At 37.6% G+C, this 14,007-nt stretch overlaps 1 protein-coding gene across 3 annotated transcripts in view; it reads right to left on the bottom strand.

Annotated features, from left to right (window-relative positions):
• Positions 1-14,007, bottom strand: part of LOC5572461 — a 252,408-nt gene that overhangs the window by 34,252 nt on the left and 204,149 nt on the right. The gene's annotated exons all lie outside the window — the stretch shown is intronic.

The raw sequence follows: 14,007 nt of genomic DNA, 5'->3' as shown, positions 1-14,007 counted from the left end.
GCTTCTATGGAAATTTTTCTTGAGATTGTTGGAATTTCAAAAACCATCCTTGGAGAAATTTTAGAATGAATTTTAAGATTTAGGAGAAATTTAATTGATTTAGGTGAAATTTCAAAAGTTTTACTGGTATTAATTCTGCCGAACTTTAGGATACATTGGTGGATGCATTTCATTACGAAAATCGTGAAAAATTTTTCAAGAAAGATAGCAGAGATCGATGTCAGGGAGGCAGGAATACAATCCTGAGAAAATTGAGAGAATATCTCACTTACTATATCTCAATCATGATTTGCAGCACATAGCCTGTCGTATACTGCTACAGTTCTGATTAGATCGAAGGGATAGCAGTGCATAATTAAACCCTTCTAAACAAGTTCCAAGCCTGTGCGATACTATTGCTTTTGGATGATCGGGAATTGGGTTTATCGTGCCAGTTGAATTAAATAGCTACCCCAATGAAAAACAAGCGAGAAAAAATGTATTTTATTGTCCTTCTCTTCTTGGGGCTCTCATGCTCTGCTCTTATTTATCAAACTTGTTACAACTTGCGATACATTTACGATCATGAACCGCTAAGATGGTATGTTTTTCTTAGCTTGGTTCGATCGTGCTTCAACATCAAATGAGAATGTATCGAGGATTCTACCACGTTACCCCGAATCCCATCTCTCCGAATGCCATTAACCCGAATGACATTACCCCGAATTCCAGTATCATGTGGAAATATCATCAATATCATCATGTCAAGATAATTGTGAATTCGGGGAAATAGCATTCGGGGTGATGGAATTCGGGATGATGTCATTCGGGGAAATGGTATTCGGGGTAATCGGGTAGAATTAAATAAACCCTTATGTATTTTTTTTCAGTTGAATTCCTGACTGAATCATTAGTGGAATTCATTGACGAATACATTGTTAAATTAATGGAAACATTCTGGAGAAAAATCCTTACAGTAGTTAATGAAGGTGTCTTGGCTAAAGTTTTCAAAAAACTCATGAATTAATTTAAAGATCCTTTAGAAGTTTTTGAGGACTGGTGGATTTTTCCCAATATCTTTTTGTAGAACGTTCAGAGCTTTATTGTCCATATCCCCAATGTAATTCACATAGAACTCCTAAACTATATAAATGTTCATAGAACCCTCAATTAAAAAGTAGGCGCTTTTCCAGTTGGACTGTAATGGAATATAGGCGTAAAAGTAAACCCCATTTCAAAAAGCTGTTTCAAGTGTCAATTTTCCATGCATCAGCAACAACGGAACCACCAGTTATTCAACAACCGATGTAATGAAAATGAATCACAATGAACAGCTGTACGTAATTAAGCTGACTATAGTTAGTGCAGATAATCAGTCCTGCCGTGCCAATGAATTACCTGGGAGAGCCACACCGTCAATCAGATGGTCTCGATACAACTAACAAGTCCCATTGGTCTCTGGCGGCAGTTTGCGAAATAAAATTCTACCGAACGAAGGTCGTCCAATACTTACCCGGGAAAAACGTACCATTTAGAAAATGAAATTCAATAATGTATACAATAAAACATATTGTTAATGAATAAAGATGGGATACTATTCTTTTTTGTAGATACAATTTAACACATTCAATGTTATGTAATAAAAAAACCCTTTTTTCATGATACAGGTCGGACTCGATTATCCGGGGACTCTATTATCCGGGATTCGATTATCCGGAATCTGTTTTTTGATGTTCTTGGTTTTCAATTTTTATGCATAAATCTGAGATAATTTGGTATCGCGATATACAACATGAATGGTTTTGCAGTTTTGAACGTATTACGGATAAGGGGGGTTTGAAAAAGTGGATTTTTGTGTATGCTGGTCAAAAAAAAATTATTTCTTGTAAAGACCCCTACTGTTCCTAGAAATAATTCCTGGTTACGCCACCACATCATATAAATAAAACAACAAAAAAAGATAATATTAATGTTCTTTTATCAAAGATTTCAATTTTCCTTAGTGATTCGATTATCCGGAGGATTCGATTATCCGGAGTTAAAAAAAAAGATACTCCGGATAATCGAGTCCGACCTGTAATAAATATTACAATTTCATTCAAATTTAATTTTTTTTTCCATGCGATGCCAAAGTTGCCATTTTCGCATTTGTATATTGTGTAACAGGTACGAAGTCAAGTGTAGTAGGAAAGTCAAGGAAATTTCCATTACGAAAACATCCTGGACCGCCCGAAAATCGAACCCAGACACCTTCAAAATGGCTTTTCTTTACAGCCGTGGACTATAACCACTCGGCTAAGGAAGGGCCAATATACTATATAATATGTAGTTGTATTATTGTTTCTACCAAATTGTAGAAAATGTATTATATGTTTGAATTTATAGAACAATACTTTCTTTTTTTCGATACATTATATTGTTTTTGTACAATATTTTTTAACCGGGTAACCCAACCAAACAACAAGCGGTAAGTGCGTGTCCGTTTATAATTTGTTTCCGGCGAAAAGCGATGCTAATCTAAAACTGGGTGTCGTCCCCCGGTCGGAAATTTTCCGAATTCGATCCGTTGAAACAACTATGTATGTAGGTGATGGTGGCTAATGAAACAGATAGGTTTCAAAGTGAAACGATTCGGAGTGCGATTTAGAGAAATGATTTGCGATAGTTGTGTTCACAGCGCCAGACGCATAATGCTTAGAAAACGTTTTTCAACATACAATGTTGCTCCAGAATTTGAATTTGAATCGATTGACCACGACCACGATAACTAGCACACAATTGAAACCACATGTTGGATGCAAGCGGGATGGCATCACTAAACAGAAAGCCACAAAAGTCATCTCCGACAGTAATTACATTGGCTCGATGTGAACCACAAGCTGATTTTCTGCGGGATGGTATTGCGTTGGAAATATCAACAATCGCATGGTTTATTTTTCCACGTTTCACCGTGACGGAAAACGTTTCACGGGCAGTGTAAGCTCGGAATGGAAATTTTATTAGTTAATAACTGATGGCTACGGTAGATGTTAATGTAAGTTTGTTTTCAATCACTTTTAAATATCCTTTCAATTCGTACATATTATGAACGTTGGATCTTAATTCACCATGAAACATAAATAATTAAAATCACACAATATCAAAGTTTGCTACATTTAATCGCTCATTTGCTGATTTATTATCAAGTACTTTGATTCCGTAAATTGTGTAGCTACCACATGAGTTATATTATGGACGTTTCTTTTTTTTTTTCTGGCGTTACATCTCAACTGAGACATGGCCTAATTCTTAGTTAGGTGTTATTAAGAGCACATTCACAGTTATGAACTAAACATTTTCTCTGCTAATTGATAGTTGGCATATCGTGGGGCAAGTACCAAGATACAGATACAAGATAAAGCAAACTGCTCTATATAACGCGTCTTGTGGCAAGATAAAGACTGTTTTCCCCTCTTTCAAAATTTTCAATTCAAATAGAGATAGACTGAACATATGTATATTAGGGCGATTCACATTTTAAAAATGTTTGAAAATCCAATCTCCCTAATGTTCCTTACCATCCCTACCATAAAAATAGTGTTCTGTGAGATTTTCAGCTTTCTAGGTGGTGATTTGAAGGTGGCCCAAAGACAATGTAATTTATGGTTTATATGGAAATTACTATGGAGACATTTTAAGAAATGTTCCAAACACGCTAGTACTGTAATGTAAGTACAAAATTATCATCCCATATTGAAAACTTTTCCTTCAAACCATAATAAAGGATGTTGATGAAGAAACAAATCCCTTTTGAGCTATTGTTTGTGTGTTTGTACATGTTTTCAGGGCTATAATATCATATTAAGCTAAATAACAGCAAACAAAATCATGAATATCTCTTCTGCTATCCGTCGGATTGAATTTCTCTTTTCTGCAAATTGCTTTATTATGGTTTGAAGAATGATTTTTTACTATGGGATAATAAGTTTTTACTTACATTACAGTACTAGCGTGTTTGGAACATTTCTCAAAATTTCTCCATAGTAATTTGCATATAAACCTACGTTGTCTTTGGGCCATCTTGAAATCACCACCTAGAAAGTTTAACATTTCACAGAACATTACTTCTATGGTAGGGATGGTAAGGAACATATGGGAGATTGGATTCTCAAACATTTTTAAATTCTGAACCGCCCTAATGTACAGTGCTGTTCTGAATAATAGCAGCGCATGTCGATTTTCATACAAAATGCTCAACTTTGACATGCTGTAGTTTTGTTCCCTTTCAAGCAATCGAGTTGAAATTTTCTCCACAGAGCTACAAATATGCCCAATTTTGTAAACACAAAATTTCAAAATTTTCTAAGCCCCTGCCGGAAAGTGAGATACTAGGTGAAATTGTTCGAAAAAAATAGCAGTTTTAAAAATTTGAATTACGGCTTGACATTATAGTTTTAAATTGTATATCACTTACCATTGGAACAATCTCCTCCTACTTATCAAACCAACACCTAAACCAAAAATGTTTAAAATATTTGGAGAAGAAAAATTTTAAAATGAAAAACTGCTATTTTTTCGAAAAAATTCGCCTAGTGTCTCACTTTTCGGCAGGGACTCAGAAAAAACTGAAATTTTGTAGTTACAAAATTGATCATATTTGTAGTTCTGTGGAGAAAATTTCAGCTCGATTGCTTGAAAGGGAACAAAACTACAGCATGTCAAAGTTGAGCATTTTGTATGAAAATCGACATGCGCTGCTATTATTCAGAACAGCACTGTATATCTTTTCTGTATCCAAGTCTTTGCAACTGTTTTGCAAATAAGTTTTCCAACTTTAAATTTTAAACTTTTGCCCAATCAATTTTTTTGACGGTTTTCAAATATGCAGTATTTGGCAAAAGAGTAACTGATTAAATTACAAAAAAAAACTTTCCTGAAGGTTCCATTTCCCTTTAATATAATCCCTTAGCTAATTTACTTAAAGGCTAAAAAATCTAGAGTTTTGCTAAGGCTGTTTTTGGTTTTTAGTTAAGTGCAAATTCTAAGAATTGTATGATTCGGTTTTGTCCAACATCTTCCTAATAAAATCTTTGGTGTAATTTTCAAGGGTTCTTTATAGGATTCACAATTCATCCTTGTTGAAATCCTCATCGGAATTCTTGATAAAACTTTACAGAATCATTAGCAACTTCCTCGAGATTATTGAAGTACTAATGGGAAGCCTTGGTGGATTCTTAAAAAATGCTCATTGAACTTTTGTCCAAATGTTTAAAATCTTTAACAGAAAAACTCAATTCCAATAGTTTGGAATTGTTTTTAACCATTTTCCGGCATATTCACCAAGAATCCTCTAAAGATTTGGATCGTTTGGGATCTATAATGTATTTGTCAGGAATCAGGAAAAATAATATTAAGAGGATTTTCCATGGGTTTCTACAAAATGCATGATTAGACTGGCCCTTAAACAAAAAAGTTGAAAAACTCAACGGGGCACCCCTTAGATATGTGTCTTAGGGTAAGAAAAAAGCTCTCTCAAAATTTCAACTCATTTGGTTGCTCCCTCAGCTGGCGCATTCAATTCGAAGTTTGTATGGAATATTTGTTTCAAATATATTGAAAATTGACCCTTTGCCACTGATTCGTTCCGTAGACTAGTTAATCGCGTTCAATTGAGCCTAAAATGACAAATTCACTAGTTGATACCCTAATGAACATAGTTACAGAAGGTTGTATCTGGTTTTAAGCTCATTTTCATTATCCTTCCAGTAGTTGCAAGTTAGGCTTAGATCAGCACTCCCGTACAATCACATATATGCATGTACATTGTACCGCAGCTCGCCCAATGTCATAGGTGGCTATGATGCGCTTAGTGGCTACCACCCAGCTATGTTGAAGAAATACCAAGCATTATTGCAAATCTACTTCAGATAGTTAAAACACCAACTTTCTCAATTGTTATCAACATACAACCTTCTACAATATTGTTCGCTATGGTATCAAGTAGTGTTTTTGACATTCTGGGTTCAATTAAACGCGATCAACAATTTTCCTGACCCAAACAGGAGATGATATGCTGTTTCCCATATGTGTGAGCTGAAAATCCCATATTAACTTCAATTCAATTGCGCCAACTCATGGAACGACCAAATGAGCTGAAATTTTCAGGAAGTCTTCCTCTAACCCTAAGAAATAATCCTAGGGGGTGCCCCGTGGAGTTATACAACTTTATTTTTCTGCCATACTGAGCTGGGCCAGTCTAATGCATGATTAATGAAACTTTGAATAATTCAGTAAAATACCTATAGATAAGTAAAATAAAAATGAAATCAAGAACTTTTAAATTCAATTTCAACTATTTCAGATTCTGCCAATTCCTTCAGAAACTGAAAATTTACCCATTGGATCAGAAAAAATAGCTCGACTTAAAGCATAAATATGCTGGCCATAAGTACGATAGGTATAAGGGATGTTTGGAAAAATGAATGTTAGGCGTATTGGACGATAGGCATAATTCTGAAAATGAAAAAAATAATCGTGAGTAAGACAATTTTCTGACTAATTTGATCCTTGCAAATGAATTCAGCGGTCGAAAGTGTTCTTCGCAAAGCGGTTATCTTTCAATCACCCCATAGTTGTAAATACATTGCGGTAACATTTGAGAAGAAAATATGATTAAAGTCCTGCGCTTACTGTACAGAGCCACGTAATAACGTCCGCTTCCATAAAACAAAGCGGAAGGGCTCGATTCTCGACTGGAACTGGATCTTGTCGTAATGGAAGTCGTGTCTGATACACGATTAACTTTAGCAAAGAAATCTCTTAGTTAATACATGTGGAAGAGCTTTGTCCCAATTGGATTGAAATGCCGAGGAAAAGAGAAGAAGAAACATGTGGCTGGTTGAGTAATAATAGCCATGTTACTACTAATGTTTCTATCAGAGATTTGCCTTTCTTTAAATTAAAGGCTAATCCATATAGCTATCCTGCCGAGGCTATTATTGCATCGAAGCCAAACCTCAATTTTTCAAGAGCACAAATCTAAAGGACCAGACAACCGATTGTGCTGAAAATTTTACTCACTGGTGGTGACAAATCGATCAAATTTTCAGTGCGAACGGTTGTCTGATTTTCTAGATTTGTGCTCTTGAAAATTCGAGGTTTGATTTCAATGCATCTTCACCTTAATGCTGCTGATGTTTTGATCAGTACATTTCCCTTCTTAATTTAATATGCTCTTCTTTCGAGTCATACTATTTCAATAAATAATTTCATCAGTGATGTAAGCATAGTTTTACGATCAATTTAATGAGTGGCCTTAAAATTTGTTTCAAAAACCTCGAACTTTCCCTTCTTTCATATTATGCTGTTCTTTCGAGTCATACTGCTATGCTGGTTATAGTTATAGCTACACATATTTCCAAAAGACATTTTCCTTCTAACTAGCTTCTAAATGAATATGTGGATTATATAATAGGAACTCGTAAAGTTTTAAAACAGTTAGCTTAATTGATCCATTTATAAAATTTCGAATTTATATCATTCTTTTTGATAGCTTGTACTCCATTGATAATCAGCAAAACTGGGTTACTGATGAGGCAAAGAAAGTATTCTCAAAACACTATACTTAATGCCTCGATAAGAACGTATTAAGTAATTAAATTTTTTCTAATTGGTTAGGATCCTGAGCTATCCGCAAAACAAAAGTTCTATGCTCACTAGCGCCGCTTGCTGGCAAAATCTAGAATTTCTTGGCCAGAATAATGATAGTTGTTGAGCTAGTGAACATCTTTGCCGAAGACGCCATCTTTCTAAGTGGTCAGGATTCTGAGATATCCGCAAAACAAAACTTGCATGCGCAATTGTACTGCCTGGTGGCGCAAATTCACTTAAGCAGTGTTGCCAGCTACCACAAAATTTTGAAAGCTTAATGAAAAACTGGATTACAGTTGAAGTGTATTGCTTTATTGCTAAGCATTCTATTTTTCTGTTCCGCTCAAGTTTTATGGTTTTGATTTTTTTTTGTTCTTCTTGAACAGTGTTGCCAGCCACATGAACAATTGTGATTCGGCCGACTGTATGGTACGCAACACTTTTTTCAACTTTGGTGAACATTCGGTATCGTTATCTTTATTTTTTTTTTGGTATTTGCTTATCATACCCCCATAAAATTGGCTCTTTTGATATCAATCAAGCAGTGTTGTCATATTCTACCAAAATATGAAAACTTGAACGGCCATTTTGGAAAGTTCTCAACCCATGATTCAACCGAAGCATGCTTGCCGAACATCTCGAATCAGTATTTCCGCATCTAGACGTTACATTTTTCAAAAACATAATTATAACCCTGATTTTTTTTACGACCGATTACGACCCCCCGATAACGGTCGTAAAAAGAGGTTGGGGTGTAAAACATTAAATTTCAAGCAACTCTACCAAAAAAGTTTTTTGTAGCTATTAAATTGACAAATTAGGAGTTTTTTTCCTATGATGGTATAGGGTGGTCCAGCTAAAACTGGTTTTCTGGCTCCAACGTTCTATTTCTAATACCTCATCAAAGTAGTCTATGAAACATTTCTAGAGGTTTAAAATAGCGTAATTTGGTTAGTGAAGGAAGCGGGTTCATTTTTATTACTCTTTTTAACGACTTTTATCACCTAAGAAAACACAGATTTTATTGCAGAAAGAATGCTGATATCTGTATTCATTTGAATGTTATTGAAGTTTTTCTAGTAAAAAATCTTTGTTTTTCAAGGCATTTTATGAGAGATGCAAAAATAATACATCTTTAATTTTTTGATACAATATACAAATTTATTAAGCCTTTTGAATTCCGTCAAAAGATATGTTTTATGTTTGCCCAATCAGAGATTTGACAAATCAAAGTAGACATGTTTCTGCAAAAAAAAAAAAAACGATAGCTCCCAAACAGAAAAATATAACGAGTTCCTTCACTCACCAAATTACACATTTTTTAAAGCCCTAAAAATATATCATAGACTACCTTGGGCTGTGAAATGGTGAGCCGACAACTAGGAAGGAGCGTCCAACATAGCTCTGGTCCTCACAAGTCCCTACCTCACGCTTCCACGGGTGAAATGATGACAAAGACCGCCAGCTAAGGGTTGCGTACTTAGTTGGTAGTGCAGCCTGGGCACTGTTGTCCTTCTGACATCAGCTAGAGTGAGGAGGTGCGTCTCGAGCGTCTGTCCACCAAGGAGGTGCGGCTCAAACAGCGTCTGTTCTGGCATCCAGCGGCTAAGTATGAAATGCTGTATCACGTCAGCTACACCTAAGGTGGCAGCCCTACCATCGTGATGTAGGTATCGTGACCCTGATAAGGTAGCATATCGAATTTCTTACCTACCACGAAAAATGGAGAAAGGAGAAATGACGAACGATATTTTCAGCCACCGACCTGGCAACGAAATAAGGACTATGATTGGAAACTCGATACCTGGAATGTCAGGACGTTAAATGAACCCGGACGAGTGAGCCTTTTGGCTCGTGAATTGCAGAAGGTTGGAGTGATCGTGGCTGCTATTCAGGAAGTAAGATGGCCTAGAACTGGAGAACGTGAATTCAGGGCGGTGGATCCCGTCGCTAACACAGCTTTCAAATACAACATCTACCATAGTGGCAGCGATAAGGCAGAGCATGGTGTCGGATTCATAGTGATCGGGAAGCAGATGAAGCGTGTTATGCGGTGGAAACCGATTAATGAACGAATCTGCGTATTGAGGATACGGGGCAAATTCTTCAACTACAGTCTGATCAACATCTATGCGCCGACAAACGATAAACCCGACGACACGAAGGATGCGTTTTATGATTGTCTCGACAAGACCTACGGAGAGTGCCCAAAACATGACGTAAAAGTTGTTATCGGGGATGCCAACGCTCAGGTCGGAAGAGAGGATTTTTTTCCGCCCTATAATTGGTACGGAGAGCCTTTACTCCGCCACCAATGACAACGGCCTAAGGCTAATAACTTTTGCTGCAGCTAGAGGGATGGCCATCAGCAGCACCTACTTTGCTCGCAAAGACATCCGAAAGCACACCTGGATGCACCCAAATGGCGAGCTCTGCAACCAAATAGACCACGTTTTGGTGGACGGTCGGCATTTCTCGGATGTCATCGATGTGAGGACCTTTAGAGGCCCAAACATCGACTCTGATAACTATCTCGTTGTTATTAAAATTCGTGCACGGTTGTCTACCGTGGCGAACACAAGAACACAGCGACCGTTGCGTTTCAATATGCAGCGCTTATCAACAGAAGGTGTAGCAGACGAGTACCGCCGGAAGCTTGATGAGCGGATAAGGGGATACAACGTAGGCGAAAACCTGAACAATCTGTGGGAGTCTATCCACGGTGCGATGAGCACAGCAGCGCGAGAGGTGATAGGTACTGCTCAGAGACGACCCAGAAACGGTTGGTTTGATGAGGAGTGCCAGAATGTGACGGATGAGAAGAATGTTGCCAGAAGTCGGTTGTTAGTGTCTGGTACCCGGCAGAATAGAGAGCGGTACAAGGAAGCTAGAGCAGCCGAGAAACGAATTCACCGCAGAAAGAAAAGGCAGTATGAAGAAGACATCATTACTGAGGCGCAAAACAGCATCGAACAAAACGATATGCGGAGATTTTACGAAACTGTCAATGGCGTACGGAGAAAAACTGCGCCGTCTCCCGTCATGTGCAATGACCGCGTAGGTAACTTGCAGACAGACAAAATCTTGGTGGCTGCCAGGTGGAAAGAACACTTCGAGCAATTGTTGAATGGAGAGAACACGAGCGCGTCTGAGAACAGATTAAACATCAGCAACGATGGACAAGCTGTGGAGCCCCCGACGCTAGATGAGGTTAGAAGAGCGATTAAGGAGTTGAAGAACTGTAAGGCTGCTGGAAACGACGAGCTCCCGGCAGAAATTTTCAAGCACGGTAGTGAGCAGCTGTACGAAATACTGCACCGTACTCTGTTAAGGATATGGGAGGAAGAAGAATTGCCTGCTAGCTGGCTGGAGGGCCTCATCTGCCCTCTGTATAAGAAGGGCCACAGATTGGAGTGCGCCAATTACCGAGGAATAACGCTCCTCAATTCGGCGTACAAAATAATGTCGCGTGTTCTGTTCAACAGATTGAGACCGCTGGAGGAGTCCTTCGTCGGCGAATACCAAGCTGGTTTTCGTGAGGGCCGATCAACGACGAATCAAATGTTTATTTTGCGACAAATCCTTGATAAGTTCCGGGAACACAACTTGCAGACTCATCATCTGTTCATTGATTTCAAGGCGGCGTACGATTCAGTAAAGAGAAATGAGTTATGGCAGATAATGGTAGAACACGGTTTTCCGGCGAAACTGATTAGACTGATTCGTGCAACGTTGGATGGATCGAAATCAAGTGTGCGGGTTGCGGATGAGACTTCAACCTCCTTCGTAACCTTAGATGGATTGAAGCAAGGAGATGCGCTTTCGAACCTTTTGTTCAACATTTCTCTCGAAGGAGCTATAAGGAGAGCGGGCGTGCAAAGAAGCGGTACCATCGTCACCCGGTCGCATATGCTCCTGGGTTTTGCGGACGATATCGATATAATCGGAATTGATCGTCGAGCCGTAGAAGAGGTATTCGTGCCTTTTCAAAGGGAGACAGCGAGGATTAGACTTACCGTCAACACCAGCAAAACTAAGTACATAATCGCTGGTAGACAGCGTGGTTCCAATCGTGACGTTGGTAGTGAAGTGGTGCTAGGTGGTGAAAAATTTGAAGTAGTGGAAGAATTTGTGTATCTTGGTACTTTAGTGACTTGCGATAATGATGTCACCCGCGAGGTGAAAAGGCGTCTTCTATGGCGCAAGTGTGCCACCCATATGGGGCAAGACGGCCACCGAAAGAACATCGCATGTAATTCGACTTCCAATGAAATTTTCTTTATTTCTTATTAATATTACTTACAAAGCAGACGTTAATCGATAATTTGAAAAAATAATTTTAAGTTCACCGTAATAAGGGAATGCTTTATAACAAGGTTCAAAACATGCGTAACTCCTTATTACTCAATTCGAATAACTGAAATGGTTATTTATGTCTCCATTCAACATTGTATGTAATACCCTTATATGATGGCGAACATGTATAATATTAAACTTGATCAGCACTAAATAACGGTAAAATATTGATGTAGATATGTAAAACGGTACTTAACAAGCCGAAAAACATGTTATTATTGAATATAGATAAAATAGATAGGGACCAAAAAAATAAAAATGGAACAAAAGTTATTTTTTCATTTTTTTTATTTTTAGCGATAGTTGTTCAACTTTTTTTAATCGTCCTCTGGACCTTTATTTTACCTGTGTTTTACATCGAAAATTAAAAAAAACTTAACTGATGCCAAAAAATGATGATAATTTTTTGTTTCTCCCCTCGAAAATTTTCGGATTTTTTAAGGGGGGGGGGGTGCGTGACATAAAAGAAAAATAATATTTGTATCAGCCTAACTTGCACATTTGAATAGTTTTACGATGTACAGTACGTTAGAAAAATCTGTTAATAATTTACCTTTCACCATGCTATTTAGAAACAACGAAATTATTTGGGGGCCCATATAGCCGTAGCGGTAAACGCGCAGCTATTCAGCATGACCAAGCTGAGGGTCGTGGGTTCGAATCTCACCGGTCGAGGATCTTTTCGGATTGGAAATTTTCTCGACTTCCCAGGGCATAGAGTATCTTCGTACTTGCCACACGATATACACATGCAAAAATGGTCATTGGCATAGTAAGCTCTCAGTTAATAACTGTGGAAGTGCTCATAAGAACACTAAGCTGAGAAGCAGGATCTGTCCCAGTGGGGACGTAACGCCAAAAAGAAGAAGAGGAAATCTTATAAAAATCCACTCAAATATGGTTGTCTTTGCACAAGTCCATGTAAATACGTGAAAAATAGAGCAATATTCATCATATTTTGTTCATTGTATTGTGAACTATATACTTGTATTGATAAGCTCAAAGAGTTTGTAATTTTTATAAAAAGCAGGAGTGGCATACTTGCCCCAAAGTCCGCTAGCTTAAAATTTGTGAATCTCATCAAGTAGCCTGTTTTGGGTGCGTGATTTGTCTAAATCTGTAGAGCCATAGGCTGTAAAATCGGGAAATGCCGCGGGAAATAGAACATTTTTATACAGTAGGCGTGAGTTTCACTGAGTCCGATGACCTTAATTGACTTTGCTTGTCTAATGTAGCGTGAATCTGATTACTTTTCCCAAATCTGCTATAAAAAACATTTTTGGTAAAATTTCTAGAAATTTAATGTTCTGCTATTTTGCTGAAGCATGTATGCTAAAGTTTCCACAAATAAGAAAGTTAGTCATTCTTAAGCTCAAAATTACTTTCTGGACTACTGTGCATTGTCTAAAGGCAGCAAGGGGATTAGGGGCAAAATGAACACACGGGATGAAATGGACACTCTCTCGTTCTCTGAGAATATGCAAACATATACAAACTTTATACACAGTATGAAATCTGTATTGTTAATGAACTGCTTGACTGTACCACTGTATAAAAGTTTATGGTTTGCTTCAATAGTCCTCTGAAATTTGGCTTTATTTTTTCTCAGCCTCAAATTGGTTCATAAGCAAGGTGGTGGAAGATTCAAATTTTTGAGCAAAGTAACTAACCTAGAGATGTTTTTATGCTAATGTAAGCCCTTTCACATATCACAACGTTTGACACCCATTAATAATATAGTTTTCAATAGATTCCACGAAAGTGTTAATTTTACCCCGATACATTTTTATCAGCCTTGTTTTCGACCCATTTTTTCTATCTCTTTATCTGACATTTGATATGGTTTTTCAAAAAATGAATGAATGGACCACGTCATAGTAATTAGTTACAAGCTTGGAAACTAGCCAAGGGTAGCTTTAAAATATAGCCATTCTATGGTCATATAACAAGCATTTGCTTAATGTATCTATTACTCTCCTAATCTCCCTACTACTTTCAGAGCTCAGAGACAGCTGGAGCAGTCTTGGTATGCTCACACTCCAA

Source organism: Aedes aegypti, chromosome 2 (genome assembly GCF_002204515.2).
Source record: "Aedes aegypti strain LVP_AGWG chromosome 2, AaegL5.0 Primary Assembly, whole genome shotgun sequence".
Classification (NCBI taxonomy): Eukaryota; Metazoa; Arthropoda; class Insecta; order Diptera; family Culicidae; genus Aedes; species Aedes aegypti.
The sequence above is the reverse complement of the archived record's forward strand: the minus strand, read 5'-3'. Positions and strand labels throughout refer to the sequence as shown.